Source organism: Heptranchias perlo, chromosome 15, assembly GCF_035084215.1.
Source record: "Heptranchias perlo isolate sHepPer1 chromosome 15, sHepPer1.hap1, whole genome shotgun sequence".
Lineage (NCBI taxonomy): Eukaryota > Metazoa > Chordata > Chondrichthyes > Hexanchiformes > Hexanchidae > Heptranchias > Heptranchias perlo.
The window spans coordinates 33,560,554-33,579,941 of NC_090339.1; positions in this window are offsets into that span (position 1 = coordinate 33,560,554).

A 19,388-nucleotide genomic window follows, 5' to 3' on the forward strand; every position below is an offset into this window, starting at 1 on the left:
AAGTCCATGTATATTACATCCACTGCGTATGCCGTCCACCATGTTGGACTCTTATGTGCCCGTTTTATGTATGTAGGCACAGTCCAATCCAATTTCTGGACGTGTGTTTCTTTGTTTAATGAACAAACCATCTTGTCCCATACTTCTCAGCTATCTTGTGCAATACCTGTGACGATTGCCTCTATTAAAGTCCCAGAGAACATGGGAAGGAATTGTGGAATACTGTGGAAGACTTTTGATATAACAATCTATTGGAATGAAATCTGGCTCTTCCTGATTGAATGTTCCTTATTTGCTGCAATATTTTCCCTTACCTAATGTGACAGTTATCTGCTAGTAACTTATCGAGCTACAACCTTAGTCTGTAATTAAAGTCACCGTGAAACACAACAAAAAAATCCATGGGGTAAATTTTAACCCCGAAGAATGGGTGGGTTGTGGGTGGGGGGACAGTAAAAATTTTGAAAGTTTGGAGCGGGAACGAATCCGGTCTCCAACCTGCCGAATCTGCGTTTCACCCAGACGCATCTGGATGCGCAGGCTTCAGAAACCCAGAAGTCCCATCAGCACTAAAAGCCGGCGGGATGACATTTAAAGGGGCAATTAAGGTATTGAAGTAGTTAAGTGAATTAAATTTTAGTGTACTGAGGCAGACAAACGATTTTAGCTCCACCTGAATGTGTCTCCTGTGGCCTCTGACACACGCTATGGAAACAGAGGTGAGTTGCAACTGGCAGCCATTTCGACCTTTAAACAGGACATAGCTGCCAGACTGGGCCTGCGGCAGGTGGTGAGTGAACCAACATGAGGGAAAAACCTACTTGACCTCATCCTCACCAATCTAACTGTCGCAGATGCATCTGGCCATGGTAGGAGTGACCACCGCACAGTCCTTGTGGAGACGAAGTCCCGTCTTCGCACTGAGGACACCATCCAATGTGTTGTGTGGCACTATCACCGTGCTAAATGGGATAGATTCAGAACAGATCTAGCAGCTCAAAACTGGGCATCCATGAGGCGCTGTGGGCCATCAGCAGGAGCAGAATTGTATTCCAGCACAATCTATAACCTCATGGCCCGGCATATTCCTCAATCTACCATCACCAACAAGCCAGAGGATCAACCCTGGTTCAATGAGGAGTGTAGAAGAGCATGCCAGGAGCAGCACCAGGCGTACCTAAAAATTAGGTGCCAACTTGGTGAAGCTACAACACAGGACTACATGCATGCTAAACAGTGGAAGCAACATCCTATAGACAGAGCTAAGCGATTCCACAAACAACAGATCAGATCAAAGCTCTACAGTCCTGCCACATCCAGTCATGAGTGGTGGTGGACAATTATACAACTAATGGGAGGAGAAGGCTCTGTAAACATCCCCATCCTCAATGATGGCGGAGTCCAGCACGTGAGTGCAAAAGACAAGGCTGAAGCGTTTGCGACCATCTTCAGCCAGAAGTGCCAAGTGAATGATCCATCTCGGCCTCCTCCTGATATCCCCACCATCACAGAAGCCAGTCTTCAGCCAATTCGATTCACTCCACGTGTTATCAAGAAATGGCTGAGTGCACTGGATACAACAAAGGCTATGGGCCCCGAAAACATCCCAGCTGTAGTGCTGAAGAATTGTGCTCCAGAACTAGCTGCTCCTCTAGCCAAGCTGTTCCAGTACAGCTTCAACACTGGCATCTACCTAACAATGTGGAAAATTGCCCAGGTATGTCCTGTCCACAAAAAGCAGGACAAATCCAATCCGGCCAATTACCGGCCCATCAGTCTACTTTCAATCATCAGCAAAGTGATGGAAGGTGTCGTCGACTGTGCTATCAAGTGGCACTTACTCACTAATAACCTGCTCACCGATGCTCAGTTTGGGTTCTGCCAGGACCACTCGGCTCCAGACCTCATTACAGCCTTGGTCCAAACATGGACAAAAGGAGCTGAATTCCAGAGGTAAGGTGAGAGTGACTGCCCTTGATATCAAGGCAGCTTTTGACCGAGTGTGGCACCAAGGAGCCCTAGTAAAATTGAAGTCAATGGGAATCAGGGGGAAAACTCTCCAGTGGCTGGAGTCATACCTAGCACAAAGGAAGATGGTAGTGGTTGTTGGAGGCCAATCATCTCAGCTCCAGGACATTGCTGCAGGAGTTCCTCAGGGCAGTGTCCTAGGCCTAACCATCTTCAGCTGCTTCATCAATGACCTTCCCTCCATCATAAGGTCAGAAATGGGGATGTTCGCGAATGATTGCACAGTGTTCAGTTCCATTCACAACCCCTCAGATAATGAAGCAGTCCGTGCTCGCATGCAGCTAGACCTGGATAACATCCAGGTTTGGGCTGATAAGTGGCAAGTAACATTCGTGCAGACAAGTGCCAGGCAATGACCATTTCCAACAAGAGTGAGTCCAACCACTTCCCCTTGACATTCAACGGCATTACCATCACCGAATCCCCAACATCAACATCCTGGGGGCCACCATTGACCAGAAACTTAACTGGACCAGCCATATAAATACTGTGGCTACAAGAGCAGGTCAGAGGCTGGGTTTTCTGCAGCGAGTGGCTCACCCCCTGACTCCCCAAAGCCTTTCCACCATCTACAAGGCACAAGTCAGGAGTGTGATGGAATACTCTCAACTTGCCTGGATGAGTGCAGCTCCAACAACACCCAAGAAGCTCGAAACTATCCAGGACAAAGCTGCCTGCTTGATTGGCGCCCCATCCACCACCCTAAACATTTACTCCCTTCACCACAGGTGTACTGTGGCTGCAGTGTTTACCATCCACAGGATGCACTGCAGCAACTCGACAAGGCTTCTTCGACAGCACCTCCCAAACCCGCGACCTCTACCACCCAGAAGGACAAGGACAAGGGCAGCAGGCACATGGGAACAACACCACCTGCACGTTCCCCTCCAAGTCACACACCATCCCGACTTGGAAATATATCGCCGTTCCTTTATCATCGCTGGGTCAAAATCTTGGAACTCCCTTCCTAACAGCACTGTGGGAGAACTTTCACCACACGGACTGCAGCGGTTCAAGAAAGCAGCTGAGCACCCCCTTGTCAAGGGCAATTAGGGATGGGCAATAAATGCTGGCCTTGCCCACAACCCATGAACGAATAAAAAAAAAGACGTGGGAGTAGTGTTGACAATCATAACATTTAATGTGAATTTAACAAAAATCAAATATAAATGAAAAACATGACAGTCTGTCAGACACCCTTGTGCATACCCTTCGTGCTCACGAAACATTAGCCGTTCTCGTCCTACTATTTCTACGTGGTGCATCCCCTGTGGCTGCAGCAGAGGTAGTGGCAGGTTGCTCATGTTCATATCTTGACTGCTAAAATGCTTTCAGCCTACGCCCTCTGGGGCCCGCGAGGGCCCCTCCAAAGACTGCTCCACCTGTATCTGTGCAGGGGCAGACTCGGCCACCTGGAGAGGAGGCAGCATTGCGGGTACTGGTTGAGAGAGGGGCAACGGGGAGATGTGGGAGCGCTTTGAGTGGCGTCCCCACTTCCACGTCCTCTTTCATCATCATCCCTCCCCTGGACCAGGCCCACCTCACTCCTACCTCCCTGCTGGACAACAGTGTGGTGGACATGTGTGATGCGTTGGAAGGCCACTTCTAAAGTATCTGTCAGCCTGTTTAAGGCGGCAGAATGTTATTCACTCTGAGTCCAAATGACTGTTGTTAGGGCCTGAATGGACTCATTTGTAAGCCGTGCTTGAAACTCAACGGAGGCTAGCCTTCTCACCACCGCAGACATTCCCGCACTTACTCGCGACACTATCTCAGACATTTCAGCAGTTACGTGCAACACTATCTCAGACAGTTGCTCACGTCCCTGTGACACTATTTCAGCGATTCCCTCCTGTACCTGTGCCACCATTCCACTCATGCAGGAGTTGGACTCCTCTGTCCTCTGCGCTATTGTGGAGAGTGCTCATGACACCTGTTCCAGTACGTCGCAAATGTGCTGCTGTCCCTCAATCATTCTCCTTTTAAAGGATGGCCCCCGGGGTTCAGCATCTGCGTCCAGCTGAGCAGAGCCTGGAGAGGAGCGCACCCACCGACGTGGACTCTCCACAGCTGCCCCTGCCACCAGTGTCTGCTCGTGCTCACTTGTATGTGGTGACTCATCAGGTGCCAACCCAACTAGCTCACTACAAGGACCCACCGAGGTGTGAGTATCTGCGCTGGTGGATGGCTCGCTAAGATGTGACAGTGCACCCTCAGAGGCCGGCAGGTCCTCTGAGGAATTACCCTCTGCTGTCACTGTGGTCGCTGAAGGACCTGTAAGGGAACAGAAGGCAATATTAAGCATCATCACAGATGAGTCATGTTGCGATGAACATACTGAAGTGTTAAAGATGGCAAGCATATTGTATATGATGAATGTTAAAGTTCTGTCACCAGACGTTTGTGGGGTTCCAGTCTCGCTGACCCCGACAGACAGACAGACACGCAAGGGTGATCTCCAGCACCTCCTGCTCTGCGTCTGTGATGACCACTATTCGTTGTGGTCCCCTCCAGTCCCCGCCCTCTAGCATGCATTTTGCGCTCTCTTCTAGAAGGGGAGAAAGTACAGACGTGAATGAGTGAGTGATGGTGAAGTGGCCAACCAATGAATCCATTGCTTTGGGTGAGGCTGACCATGAAATAAATGCATCAGAAGGTGAGTATGAGACAGAGCCATCACATTAGATGAGGAATGGGATGATTGATGCAGGTGGGGTCACAAATGGGGAGGTGAGGAAGTGCAGGTAAGTTGAGGATGAGCCTTAAGTGGGTGTGAGGAGTGATATGATGGAGTAAGTCTTGGCAGTGCAGATTGATGTTGGGGGGGTGGGTGATGTGCAACACGGAATGTAGGAGAATCAGTAATTGTACTCACTTTTGCTGACCTAGTTAGGTCGTTGAACCGCTTCCTGCACTGGATCCATGTGCGGGAAATGTTGCTGCTGCTGGTGACCTCATCTGTCACCTCAAGCCAGGCCTTCTTGGTGGCAGAGGGAGGGCACTTCCTCCCGTCCGCGGGGTAAAACACTTCCCTCCTCCTCCTCACCCTGTCCAATAGCTTCTGCAGTGAGGCGTCATTGAACCTTGGAGCAGCCTTGCCCCTGCGCAGCTCATTTGTGATTTCTGGGTCTTTGCTCCAGCAAAAGCTTTGGAGCAATGGCCCTTTAAATAGAGCTCCTCCAGCTGACAGCCTGTGATGCGGGTGCGCAGTCCGCCCACTGCGCAGCTTTCCGACGGCACGTTAAGTGGTGTCAATTCACTTGCGATTGCGTGCAAAACAGATATATTTTATTTGTCAGGTTACACACGCGCCCATTCACCCCCCTGCTGCCATCCCACCTCCATTCTAAAATCGGGGCCAATAAATCTGATCATAGTTGTTGCTCGGTATGTTTGTTCACTGTGAAATAAAGCAGATCATTGATTAAAATCAAGCCTCACTTCACCAAGTGTTTGCTCTGTCCACCTTCGAAGATGTGGAGATGCCGGTGATGGACTGGGGTTGACAATTGTAAACAATTTTACAACACCAAGTTATAGTCCAACAATTTTATTTTAAATTCACAAGCTTTCAGAGGCTTCCCCCTTCCTCAGGTAAATGTTCAGGAGCTCCTCGAAGCCTACGCATTTATACATATAGAACAATACATGGTGTTTACAGAATGCTCCTGCAACTGCCCGTTGCCAAGGCAATCACCGTGTTCAGACAGAGAGGTGTCACCTGCAGAACCCCCGAATACACATTCAACAAAAAAACAAACAGGAAAAAAAACAGAGAGAGGCAGAAACATCCGGAAGGCAGAGAAAGCCAGCAAATGACCCATTATATTAAAAACAGATAACATTTGTTCGCTGGTGGGGTAACGTGTAGCGTGACATGAACCCAAGATCCCGGTTGAGGCCGTCCTCATGGGTGCGGAACTTGGCTATCAATTTCTGCTCGACGATTTTGCGTTGTCGTGTGTCTCGAAGGCCGCCTTGGAGTACGCTTACCCGAAGGTCGGTGGATGAATGTCCATGACTGCTGAAGTGTTCCCCGACTGGGAGGGAACCCTCCTGTTTGGCGATTGTTGCGCGGTGTCCGTTCATCCGTTGTCGCAGCGTCTGCATGGTCTCGCCAATGCACCATGCTCTGGGGCATCCTTTCCTGCAACGTATGAGGTAGACAACGTTGGCCGAGTCACAGGAGTATGAACCATGCACCTGGTGGGTGGTGTCCTCTCGTGTGATGGTGGTATCTGTGTCGATGATCTGGCATGTCTTGCAGAGGTTACCGTGGCAGGGTTGTGTGGTGTCGTGGACGCTGTTCTCTTGAAAGCTAGGTAATTTGCTGCGAACGATGGTCTGTTTGAGGTTGGGTGGCTGTTTAAAGGCGAGTAGTGGAGGTGTGGGGATGGCCATAGCGAGGTGTTTGTCCTCATTGATGACATGTTGAAGGCTGCGGAGAACATGGCGTAGTTTCTCCGCTCCGGGGAAGTACTGGACGACAAAGGGTACTCTGTTGGTTGCGTCCCGTGTTAGTCTCCTGAGGAGGTCTATGCGATTTTTTGCTGTGGCCCGTCGGAACTGTCGATCGATGAGTCGAGCGTCATATCCCGTTCTTACTAGGGCGTCTTTCAGCGTCTGTAGGTGTCCATCGCGTTCCTCCTCGTCTGAGCAGACCCTGTGTATTCGCAGGGCCTGTCCATAGGGGATGGCCTCTTTGACGTGGTTAGGGTGGAAGCTGGAAAAGTGGAGCATCGTGAGGTTGTCCGTGGGCTTGCGGTAGAGTGAGGTGCTGAGGTGCCCGTCTTTGATGGAGATTCGTGTGTCCAAGAAAGAAACTGATTCTGAGGAGTAGTCCATGGTGAGCTTGATGGTGGGATGGAACTTGTTGATGTTATCGTGTAGTCTCTTTAGTGATTCCTTGCCGTGGGTCCATAGAAAGAAAATGTCGTCGATGTATCTGGTGTATAGTGTTGGTTGGAGGTCTTGTGCAGTGAAGAAGTCCTGCTCGAACTTGTGCATGAAAATGTTGGCGTATTGGGGTGCGAATTTGGTCCCCATGGCTGTTCCGTGTGTTTGGGTAAAGAACTGGTTATCGAAGGTGAAGACATTGTGATCCAGGATGAGATTGAAGAGATTGAAAAAGCACACCTACAAAAGACCACCGACTTATACAAATACTAGGGAGTAAGATGGTGAGACCACTTCCGGGAGCGACTGATACTACTGAACCCAAGAAGGTATCTACGGTAGACCTGAATTTTTAACAGCCTCCTTCCATCAGTCCCAGAATTTACTGCTTCCTTTCCCTTGTTTGGGCCAATAAAATCTACATGGAAGAGTCCCAGGTGTCGAGGCTCTGGGGTCTGCTTCAGAACCCTCAACATCTTTCAGTCACTCTTCCAAAGTCCTTACTTTTTAATTTTCTATTGGTGCTATGCCCCTTTAAGTTGCTGCAGCCAGTTAAATACTGCGCCAGATGTATCTCCCACCAGAGGTGAGTTTCCAATAGAAAGTGCAAGCAGTGTGAGAGCCCACCACAAATATGATAATTAGCCTGAAGAAGGAAGGCAGAGTGGGGTCACACCAGTAGGCATAAGTCCCACTCTGACACACTTTCAGTGCAAACAGCGCCACCAAGGAAATCTAATCCTTTAACTCTTAGGGTCTGGCTCGTATAGTTGACTTGATTTGATGCACTGTTATTGTACCTCTGGGACCCAGGTTTGAATCCAGGCCAAACTAATGAATCTCAATTTTGTCAAGAATACAAGATCACAGCAAAAAAACAGTCCATAACGTGTCAATGCTTGGCAAAAAAGTTGACACTCAGAGAGGCCCTGGGAAAAATGCACATTTGTGGGCCAGAATCTCAGTAAAGGAAGTAGTTGGGATACTGGATGGGTTAATAATTGATAAAGAGGAGGTACTGGAAAGACTAGCTGCACTTAAAGTAGATAAGTCACCCAGTCTGGATGGGATGCATCCTAGGTTGCTGAGGGAAGTAAGGGTGGAAATTGCGGTGGTACTGGCCATAATCTTCCAATCATCCTTAGATACAGGGGGTGGTGCCAGAGGACTGGAGAATTGCAAATGTTACACCTTAGTTCAAAAAAGGGTGTAAGGATAAACCCAGCAACTATAGGCCAGTCAGTTTAACCTCAGTGGTGGGGAAACTTTTAGGAACAATAATCTGGGACAGAATTAGCAGTCACTTGGACAAGTGTGGATCTATTAGGGAAAGCCAGCATGGATTTGTTAAAGGCAAATCATGTTTAACTAACTTGATTGAGTTTTTTGGTGAGGTAACAGAAAGGGTTGATGAGGGCAATGCGATTGATGTGGTGTATATGGACTTTCAAAAGGCGTTTGATAAAGTGTCGCATAATAGGCTTGTCATCAAGATTGAAGCCCATGGAATAGAGGGGGCAATAGCAGCATGAATACAAAATTGTCTAAGTAACAGGAGGCAGAGAGCAGTGGTGAACGGTTGTTTTTCGGATTGGAGGGTGGTGTACAGTAATGTTCCCCAGGGGTCAGTGCTGGAACCACTGCTTTTTTTGATATATATTAATGACTTGGACGTGGGTGTACAGGGCACAATTTCAAAATTTGCAGATGACACAAAACTTGGAAGTGTAATGAACAGTGAGGAGGATAGTGATAAACGTCAAGAGGATATAGACAGACTGGTGGAATGGGCGGACAGGTGGCAGATGAAATTTAACGCAGAAAAATGCGAAGTGATACATTTCGGTAGGAAGAACGAGGAGAGGCAATATAAACTAAAGGGTACAATTCTAAAAGATGTACAGGAACAGAGAGATCAGGGGGTGTATATGCACAAATCATTGAAAGTGATGGGGCAGGTTGAGAAAGTGGTTATAAAAGCATAGGGGATATTGGGCTTTATAAATAGAGGCATAGGAGGTAATTTGAGGAGGCAGTTGGGGGTAGGGGGGGCTCCGAAAATCATGGAACTCCCGTTAGGGTTTGGAAGCCGGCTCCAACCCGCCGACTTCCGAGTTTCCCAGGGACCCACCTGTGTGCATGCGGGCGACCCGAAAACGGAATTCCTGCCGGATTTTTAACTTACCTGGGCGGCTTGCCCACCGCTTCTGATTCACGCCTGGTAAAAGTGAAGGGCCAGATCAGGGAACAAGAAACTACATAAATTAAATAAAAAACCATGGAAGGAAGTGAAAACACCAAATGAACCTACTTTTGCACCCTGCTCCGATATCCGATGCCTCCCGTTCTGATGTCTCCCTCTTCACGCCCCCGATCTTCCCCCAATATCCCCATCTTCACCCACGATCTTCCCCCAATATCCTCCTGATCTACCCCTCTCCCCCCCGATCTTCCTCTCCCCACCCCGATCTTCCCCTGTCCTCCCCGATCTTTTCCTCTCCCCCTGATCTTTCTCTCTCTCACCCCCCCACCCCCCGGTCTTCTATTCCAGCGTCGGATGACGTCTTACTCTCTCTCTTTCTCGCCCCCCCGCCCCGTGTTGCAGCTCCTGACGGCAGCCAGCCTGGCAATCGTGTCGGAAACGGTAAGATTTGTTCATGCGGGTTTGCCACGCACACCTTCACCCCTCCGCCTGCCAACCCGCCACCATTGCAAAATCGAGCCCATAGAGTACAAAAGTATGGAAGTCATGATGAACCTTTATAAAACACTGGTTCAACTACAGATGGAGTATTGTGTCCAGTTCTGGGCACCGCACTTTAGGAAGGACGTGAAGGCCTTAGAGATGGTGCAGAAAAGATTTATGAGAATGAATCCAGGGATGAGGGACATCAGTTACGTGGATAGACTGGAGAAGCTGGGGTTGTTCTCCTTGGAACAGAGAAGGTTGAGAGGAAATTTGATAGAAATGTTTAAAATCATGAAGGGTCGAGACAGAATAAATAGAGAGAAATTGTTCCCATTGGCGGAATAGTCAAGAACCAGAGGGCATAGATTTAAGGTGATTGGCAAAAGAACCAAAGGTGAAATGAGGAAAAACATTTTATGCAGCGAGTGGTTGTGATCTGGAATGCACTGCCTGAGGGGAATGGTGGAGGCAGATTCAATCATGGCTTTCAAATGGGAACTGGATAAGTACTTGAAAGGAAAAAACTTGCAGGGCTACGGGGACAGGGCGGGGGAGTGGAACTAGCTGGATTGCTCTTGCATAGAGCTGGCATGAACTCGAAGGGCTGAGTGGCCTCCTTCCTTGCTGTAACCTTTCTATGATTCTTGTGCAACAGGGACATTCTTCTGAGTTGGGGCAGATTAAAGGGAGTTTTATTCTACTTCTATAATGTGCTACATGTAACCCTGGATTACTGAATGCGAAAAGGAGAATCTTCTATTCCGGAACACTGACTTCCCTCATCTTGATGATAACATTTATTTTTTCCCAAATGTTCCAATCACTGAGCCACTGCTTGTGTGTTACATGGTCAGGACCACTCATTGTTTATATATCACGTATAGCATGTACTTCATACTAAAGCCTGTCTGCTATCTTCTAGTTAACATTTATGGAAACATCTTAAGCAAATTAATTGGCCAAAGTCATAGAGATATAATTTGTATAACCCTCTAATATCCCTGTCCAACCATTCAGTTTGATCTCCTCCTTGGACACCATAAGTGCCATCATTTCTCACTGTGCTATTTATCCATCACATGCAAGATGGTTCCAAGATGGTTGTTTTCTGTTCTCTAACTGCTGATGGTATATTACCCATCACCACTCACATAAAAAAAAAGTCTGCAAAATATTTGTACATCTGGAACTTGTCTTAACCAACATCTGGCCTTAGGGACGACAATTTCAGTTCCTCATTGTTATTAATGCTAAGTTAGTTTTATAAGACATCTATTAATCTAAATAAAAATGAATTGGCTCAGTAGCACTCTTTTGGCTTTAGAATTGACGTGGAGCTTACCCAATTGTTGAGTATTGTGAGCTTTACTAATAGTGTTTGGTGACATACTGCAGGAGAAATTTTCTGTACATTTAACCCATGTTGTATCTGTGTTGAGAATATTTGACACAAGATTGTAGAGGAAGCTTTACTCTGCATCTGACTGGTGCTACACAGTATTACAAAGGTAATTTAAATACAGAGAGTATTACAAATGTAATTGCAAATACAATAAGTATGTCAAACTTTTGCTTTTAATTTGTTCTCTGGAGGTAGGCTGCATTTATTGTCCATCCACAGTTGCACTGATATGGTGGTGGTTGGTGTTCTCCTTGAACCACTGCAATCCTTGTACTTATGGTGCTGTTGGTGCCGCCACGATGGGAGTTCCTCATTGTTATTAATGCTAGGTTAGGTAGGGAATTTCAAGATTTTGACCCAGTTATGATGGAGCAATAGTGATATATGTCCAAACCAGAATAGTGTGTGACTTGGAAGGGAATTTGGGAGGTGATGATGTTCCCATGACATTGCTGTTCTTGTCCTTCTTGGTGGTAAAGTACTGGGTGACATTGTCAAAATAAACTTGGTGAATTGCTGCAGTACATCCTGTAAATAAGATATACTGCAGCCACACTGTGCCTAGAACCTCTTTTAGGTGCAACCTCGGGTACCTGAAAATCATCCGAGGCCAATATAGCCTTACGAAATTGATCTTTTTTGCCGACCCTGAAAATGGGCACAATGATGACCAATTTAACCTGATAGTGCAAATTCAGTCAGTATTACAAATGCAGTGTGAATGCAATTGCTATTATGAAAATTGTGTGAATATAAGTAGTATTACAAATATAATGTAAATATATTGTTATATAGATAGCATGAATACAATCAATATTACATTTGTAGATTGAATACATTCATTGCTACAAATACAGCTTGAATATAGTTGGTATTACATATGTAGTGTGAACACAATGTAGTTTGAACAGATTCTCTAATGTGGAGATGTAAAGAAACATCCCATCAGCATGTTCCATCACCTAAGGATTTATAGAAATATTGGGTCAGATTTTGCTGAAGCAGGGCATCTCGCGGTCTTCCCCGTTAGTTAAACTTACAATTGCACATTTAGGTTTTAAAATTTTTTTGCCCACAAGGTTGCTGGAAGTGCGAGCTGATAATGGTGCGGTGAGGGCAACAGGTCATCTGGGACCTTGGTGAATGACGGGACCAACAGGGTTTCTCCTTAACTAAAGAGATTAAAGGATTGAGAAATGAACAGAGGGAGGACTGAGAAGGAGGGTGAATTAAGAGTGGGTGAATTCAATGTCAAATCAGTTACATAAATAGAAAGAAAGATTAGGTTAAGACAGGGAGAAAAAAAGAAACAGAATGGAAAAGACAGAAAAAAAATTATCTTAAAAATTTGACATTTTAAAAATCTCTTTAAACCATACACAACCTGAAGGAATGAGACGCCACACTTACAATTGTTTACTTTCTGGGCAAGAGAGGTTGATTGGCAGTCATTAACAGTTATCACATCATTAAAAGGCTAGTTATGCTGTTAATTACTAGAATTAACTTTCTATGGTGCGTTTAATGGGCAATTAATGTGCAAATGCAGCAACTTCATGAAAATCACAGTGAGGTTAAGCGTGAGATGCCGTTTTTGCGAAGCTAATGGTGGAGCGGTGCAAATCATCCAGCAACTTGTGACAATTCACAGAGTACCTCTTCCCCGCTAAAAGTCGCTGGCCAATTTGCACATTGATAACGTTGTGTGTTGTTCAGACGTCGTTATTTTTTTGGAAAATTCTCCCAATGAGCAAATCTCAAAAAATGATCAAATTTCCCAGATGCCATTGATGGCCTCAATAAAGCCCCAATAACCTTTCTTAGCACAATGCTTACAATCTCTTTTTGCAAACACTCAGACTTATTTTTTTAGCAGGTTGGCAAGTCAATCTCTACATTTTCTTGATAAATTTTGTGTGGATGGTATAAGATTTTTTTTAAAATGTTTTTATATCCTAAATGAAATTTATCACATGGCTCCATGTTTGTCACGGCCCAGAGTCAGTTCCTCGATGTTGCTTGCCACAGGACAGAGCTCCACCTTGAGAATATGGAGAACATAAGAACAAAAGAAATAGGAGCAGGAGGAGGCCTTCCAGTCCTTCAAGCCTGCTCCAGCATTCAACAAGATCATGGCCGATCTTCTGCCTCATTTTCCTGCACTATCCCCATATCCCTTGATACCTTTAATATCTAGAAATCTATTGATCTCTATTTTGAATGTACTCAATGACTGAGCCTCCACAGCCCTCTGGTGTAAAGAATTCCAAAGATTCATCACCCTCTGAGTGAAGAAATTTCTCCTCATCTCAGTCCTAAATGGCCTACCCCTTATTCTGAGACTGTGACACCTGGTTCTAGACTCCCCAGTCAGGGGCAACATCCTCCCTGCATCTACCCTGTCGAGTCCTGTAAGAGTTTTGTATGTTTCAATGAGATCACCTCTCATTTTTCTAAACTCCACAGAGAAAACAGGCCTAGTCTACTCAATTTCTCCTCATACGACAATCCCACCATCCCAGGAATCAGTCTGGTGAACCTTCGTTGCACTCCCTCTACGGCAAGTATATCCTTTCTTAGATAAGGAGACCAAAATTGTACACAATACTCCAGGTGCGGTTTCACCAAGGCCCTATAAAATGGCAGTAAGACATCTTTACTCCTGTATTCAAATCCTCTTGTAATAAAGGCCAACATAACATTTGCCTTCCTATTTGCTTGCTGCACCTGCATGTTAGCTTTCAGTGACTCATGTACAAGGACACCCAGGTCCCTTTGAACATCAACATTTCCCAATCTCTCACCATTTAAAAAATACTCTGCATTTCTGTTTTTCCTACCAAAGTGGATAACTTCACATGTTTTCACATTATGTTCCATTTGCCATGTACTTGCCCACTCACTCTGCCTGTCGAGATCCCCTTGAAACCTCTTTGCATCCTCCTCACAACTCACATTCCCACCTAGTTTTATGTCATCAGCAAACTTGGAAATATCACATTTGGCCCCCTCATCCAAATCATTGATATAGATTGTGAATAGCTGGGTCCCAAGCACCGATCCCTGTGATACCCCATTAGTCACAGTCTGCCAACCTGAAAAAGACCCCTTTATTACTACACTTTATTTTCTGTCTGTTAACCAATTCTCAATCCATGCCAGTATATTACCCCCAATTCCATGTGCTCTAACTTAGTTCACCAACCTCCTGCTTGGGACCTTATCGAAAGCCTTCTGAAAATCCAAATACACCACATCCACTGGTTCCCCCTTATCGATTCTACTAGTTGCATCCTCAAAGAACTCCAATTGGTTTGTCAAACATGATTTCCCTTTCATAAATCTATGTTGACTCTGCCAAACCCTATTATTATTTTCTAAGCGTCCTGTTATCACATCCTTTATAATGGATTCCAGCATTTTCCCTACTACTGTGTCAGGCTAACAGGTCTGTAGTACCCTGTTTTCTCCCTCCCTCCTTTCTTAAATAGTGGGGTTACATTTGCTACCCTCCAATCTGCAGGAACCGTTCCAGAATCTATAGAGAGAGAAGAATGTTGCCTCTGTGAAGCAGTAGGCTAGGGGGTGAGATTAAAGGTGGAAAAAGGAAGATTGATCAATATTCTAGAATTTTGCCTTTAGGGAGCAGGGAACATTTATGCAGAATTTAATTAACTGTGATTCATTCCATGGTAGTGTAGATTGTGTCTGTGGAAGGAGCAGTCATGAATGGCCAAATGATCTTTTTCTTTTTCCATGCTTTCTTAAGTTCTTATGAGACACCAACTTTTATCCATCAAGTAGCACTAAAATAGAGGGCTCGATTTTTGCACCCGCGATCGGGTGCATTCGTGGCGGGGGGGTTGCAAAAATCCGGGATTCCCGGGGCGGGTCAGGAGTCCACCCACTTCCGGGTTCCCCAGTGATGCGCTGTGGAATTTAAAGCCGGCGGGGTGCCACTTAAAGTACTTAAACAGGTATTTCAGGTCATTTACAGACCTGATTGACCTGATATTTTAGGAGGGGTGGGATTTTGAAATTTAGTGAGACTGTTTCCCGTACTGGGGGAAACACTCCCAGTTCAAATGGACATGTTGCAGCCATCAGCCTGTGGTAGCTGCAAAGGTCCATTTGCAGGTGGGGAGGGGAGACCCTCACTCTTGCAGGAGGCCATTCTGTCACTTTGGACAAAGTTTGGCCTCCACCACCCTCCCCCTAACAATAAAATTCACAAACTTGATCACTTACCCCGGTGTCCAGACACATTTACCTACCTTGTGGACCCCCTCAGATGTACATCTTCCGGATGGGGGCCGCCGTAGCTGCAGTCATGACCTCCTTGGAGGCCGAACAGCATCACCAGCCTCGCCGTCCACGCCGTCCACCTCTGGCACATGGAGCTCCACAACACAGTGCTGTGACACATCCACCTGCAGCACAGGTAGTGGCAGGTTGAGTGAGGCTGACCGTGAAAGAGATGCATGAGAGGGTGAGTATGAGATAGATCCATGAGATTGTATGAGGATTGGGTTGAGTGGTAGTGGTGGGATGAGTACTGGCGAGGTGAGTAAGTGCAGGTAAGATGAGGATGACCTTTGAGGGGTGATGTGATAGAGTAGTGTTGGCAGTGCAGAAGGAGATGTGGGGTGGGGGTGGTGACGTGGCAGACGGAGGGGAGGGGAATGAGTAAGTGTACTCACTTCAGCTGACCTACTTAGGTGATTGAAGCGCCTCCTGCACTGTATGCAGGTGCGCGATATGTTGGTGGTGCTGGTGACCTTCTCTGCCACCTCGAGCCAGGCCTTCTTGGTGGCAGAGGCAGGCCGCTTCCTCCTGCCCGCTGGGGGGATGATCTCTGTCCTCCCCCTCCTCCTCACCCCATCCAATGATACCTGGAGTGAGGTATCATTAAACCTGGAAGCAGCCTTCCCCCTGGGCTGCTCCATGCTGTAATTTTTCCTATTTTCTGCAGCATCAGTCAGTGGAGGACTGCCCCTTTAAATAGGGCTCCTCCAGCTGACAGACCTTATTGCGCATGCGCAGTCCGCCCGCCGCGCAGCTTACCAGCGGGAAACCCGGAAGCACAGGTAAGTGGCTCCAATTAGCCTGCGATTCCGTGCAGAGCACACTGATTTCACCGGGCACGTTACCCACGCGCCCAGTCAACCCACCGCCCTGCTAATATCGAGCCCAGAATATCTGGTCATTTATCTTATTGCTGTTTGTGGGCCCTTGCTGTGTACAAATTGTCTGCCGCATTTCCCTACATTACACAGTGACTACATTTCAAAAGTACTTCATTGGCTGTGAAGTGCTTTTGAGCATCCTGAGGTTGTGAAAGGCTCTATATTTCTTCTTTCTGGTGGTTTATTTATTTCTGCTTCACAAAGCACAACTTCAACTCTATGGCCTGAACCAATCTAATTGTGTGCTTAACTAATATTAATTTGGTGACATCTTCAACTTCAGCAGCTGCAGAGAACACGATGGTCCCAGGTGCCTATTTGTTCTAATCTGTGTAGTCTGCAAGTATCATCACATGAACTGTTCTGAAAGATGGTGCTGGAGCTATTATAACAGAATGCATCAGCTTAGCCAGACTTTTTAATCTAAAGGAATGTATTTACTTTTGTTTTAAATACAGTTTCTGTGCACCAAAAAAGACAGTTCCCTTTTAATAAAAGTGACAATTTAAATAGATCTGTCTCAAGATCAAATGCTCATTTAAATTCACAGTATGTTCATTCAGCTCCTGCTGGCACTGACTCAGAATATTACAGGCATAAGCAAGCATCCTATCAAACAGCACAGCCTCCATACAACAATCACATGGGATGTGAATAAAACTTTCAGTAGTCATCAGTTTAATGCGACAGTCCCTAAATTAGATCAATTTATCATGATGTTCATTCATCGAGGTTTTTGTAGAAGATGGGGTCGGTAACTAACTTCACAATGTACTGCCCTGAATACTAAAGAATTTTCTTTTTAAATCCCTGCAAGTCCACATGAAGATGAAAGTGTTGGGATATTTCTATACCCGTTTAGAGCTTTGTGTCTAGCTTATGATTCTGTGTATTTCGGTGAGGCTGTGATGTTATGGTAGCTGATACCGAATTTAAGAGGATTTTTTCACAACCAGTAATTTGGTGAAGATTCAGGACATAGACATGAAACACCGGCAGCGTAATTCTTAAAACAACTTATTTTTTCTGGTTTGTATTTATGTGAGAAAATATTATTAGAAAATGGAACTTTAATACATGAATCTGAGAAGAGCACCTCTACTTCAACAGTATTCCTATTCAATTCATTTGTCTGTATAACAAACCTGTATTAGGTCAGCTTGTTGAATTAGTATATATATTCCTAATACTTTTGCTGGTCAAAAATGGACAGTGAAAAAGTCAAACTAAAATATGCAGGACCATTGACTATACTCTTATTAATGCATCCAGCTGGATTTCACTCAGTGAGTGAGGCCAATTTTAACTCGGGGCAGGATCAGAACGTAGGAACCCTGAAGCGGGCGGCAAAGTTAGAGAAACAGAATGGAGTCAGGCCCGGCTTTCCAATTGGTGATGCTTTGAGTATTGTGCTTACAGAGTCAGTCCTGCAGGCTGCTCTCACCACACTAGACATTTGTTTCTGTGACCCACGGTAAGCAGCAGTATTATCACAGCTGATATTTAAAAAATATCTTTAATCAATTCTTCAATTTGTTCCACAGTTCAGGCCACCAAATTTTCCCTGCAGTCTCATGCCCCATGTCCAGACCTTTCTTGCCTCTGCAACTTCCATATCCTGATCTTCCTCTCTGACAGTCCGCAATTCCCAACAGTTTCTAGTCCTGAGCTCTTCCAGGCTGAATCCAGGTTCTGTGCTCTCCTTCAGGTTTACACTATCTTCTGTGCTCTCCTATATGCTTCCTCCAGGTCTCCTGCAGATCTCAAGCTCTCGCCCAGGCCGCCTGAGCCTCGAGTCTCCTCCAGGTCTTAAGCTGGTCCCCCAGGCCATCTCCAGGTCGAGGCCTCCTCTAGATCTCAAATTATCCCCAGACCATCTTGAGGTCCCAAGTTCTTTCCCCCCCATACTGTCTCCAGGTGCTGAAGTCCCCCTCACACCTTCAGACCTTCTCCATGTCTTGAGCTCTCCAACCCATGCTTCCTCCAGGCCTCAAAGCCTCCTCCAGACTACTTCCAAGTGCTAAGCTGCTTCTCCAGATTTGTGTACTTTTTGCAACTAGTCTCTTAAAGACTCGATAAGGGAAGATGAATCATGAGGTGACCTTAATGTTTGGAAACAAGCAGGTACTTGTGATTGTGGTTTTCTGTTAAGCTTAGTGAATTTTATGACCTTATATGAAATATAATAAACTCCACTGCAAAATGCCAATCGGTGCACCAAATGAAGGCTCAAAAATGAAAGGTTTCCGGGCAACGTACTACCCAGAACTCCACTAGATGTACAAATACTCATGTCTAAATCTGGCATTACACCACTGCCTGTCAATTTTACAGCCCTATTTTGTACTCTGTCCTGTAGATGTACCGCACAAAAATAGCAGCTGAAGCTGCTTCTGTGCTTTCCCCTCATGTAAATTTAATTTAAAGCTGTAGCTGGTGATGGAGCAAAAGCATTTGTTTGGCTCACACTACAATGATGCTTGAGACTTTGTGTGGGCATATTGTAAGGAGTGCCCAAACCTATCCAGTCACCTGAACCTTTGCTTCAAGGGCTCTATTTTTAAAATTCATTCTCAGGATATAGGAGTCAGTGTCAATTCTGGCATTTATTTTCCATCCCTACTTGCCTTGAGAAAGTGGGGGTGGGTCTTGATCTTGAACTGCTCAGTCCGTGCGGTGAAGGTGCTCTCACAATGCTGTGAGGCAGGGAGTTCCAGGATTTGGCCTAGCGATGATGAAGGTGTCAAAATCCTGGAACACCCTGCTTAACAGCATTGAGCACCCTGATGGTCCCATGGCTCTGACTGTACTTGAGCTCTTCAGGTGTAGTGGGGTTGGGGAGGGGTATCATCAGTCAAGTGTGGAGGAGGTAGCCCTTCTATGAGCAGCCCCCCTCATTTGCTGTCTTCGAACAGGCCCACCTGCTGCTGCTCCTCCTAGTTGTCGTGGTTGCTGCCGATGCTGTTATTGCTCCTGTACCTCTAACTCTACCTCCATCCAAAGCAATGAAGCTAGAATGGCAGCCTCGATAAGCTCTTGAGTGCTTCTTCAGAGTGAGTGAGGCAAAAAAGAACAGAAGCAAGCAATGTCCAAGCTCAAAAATCCCTTGCAAATCCAAAAAGCACAATAGCACACAAATCCCTATGACCCGAGTACCTGCACCTGACGGTCTCTTTATAGTGCATTT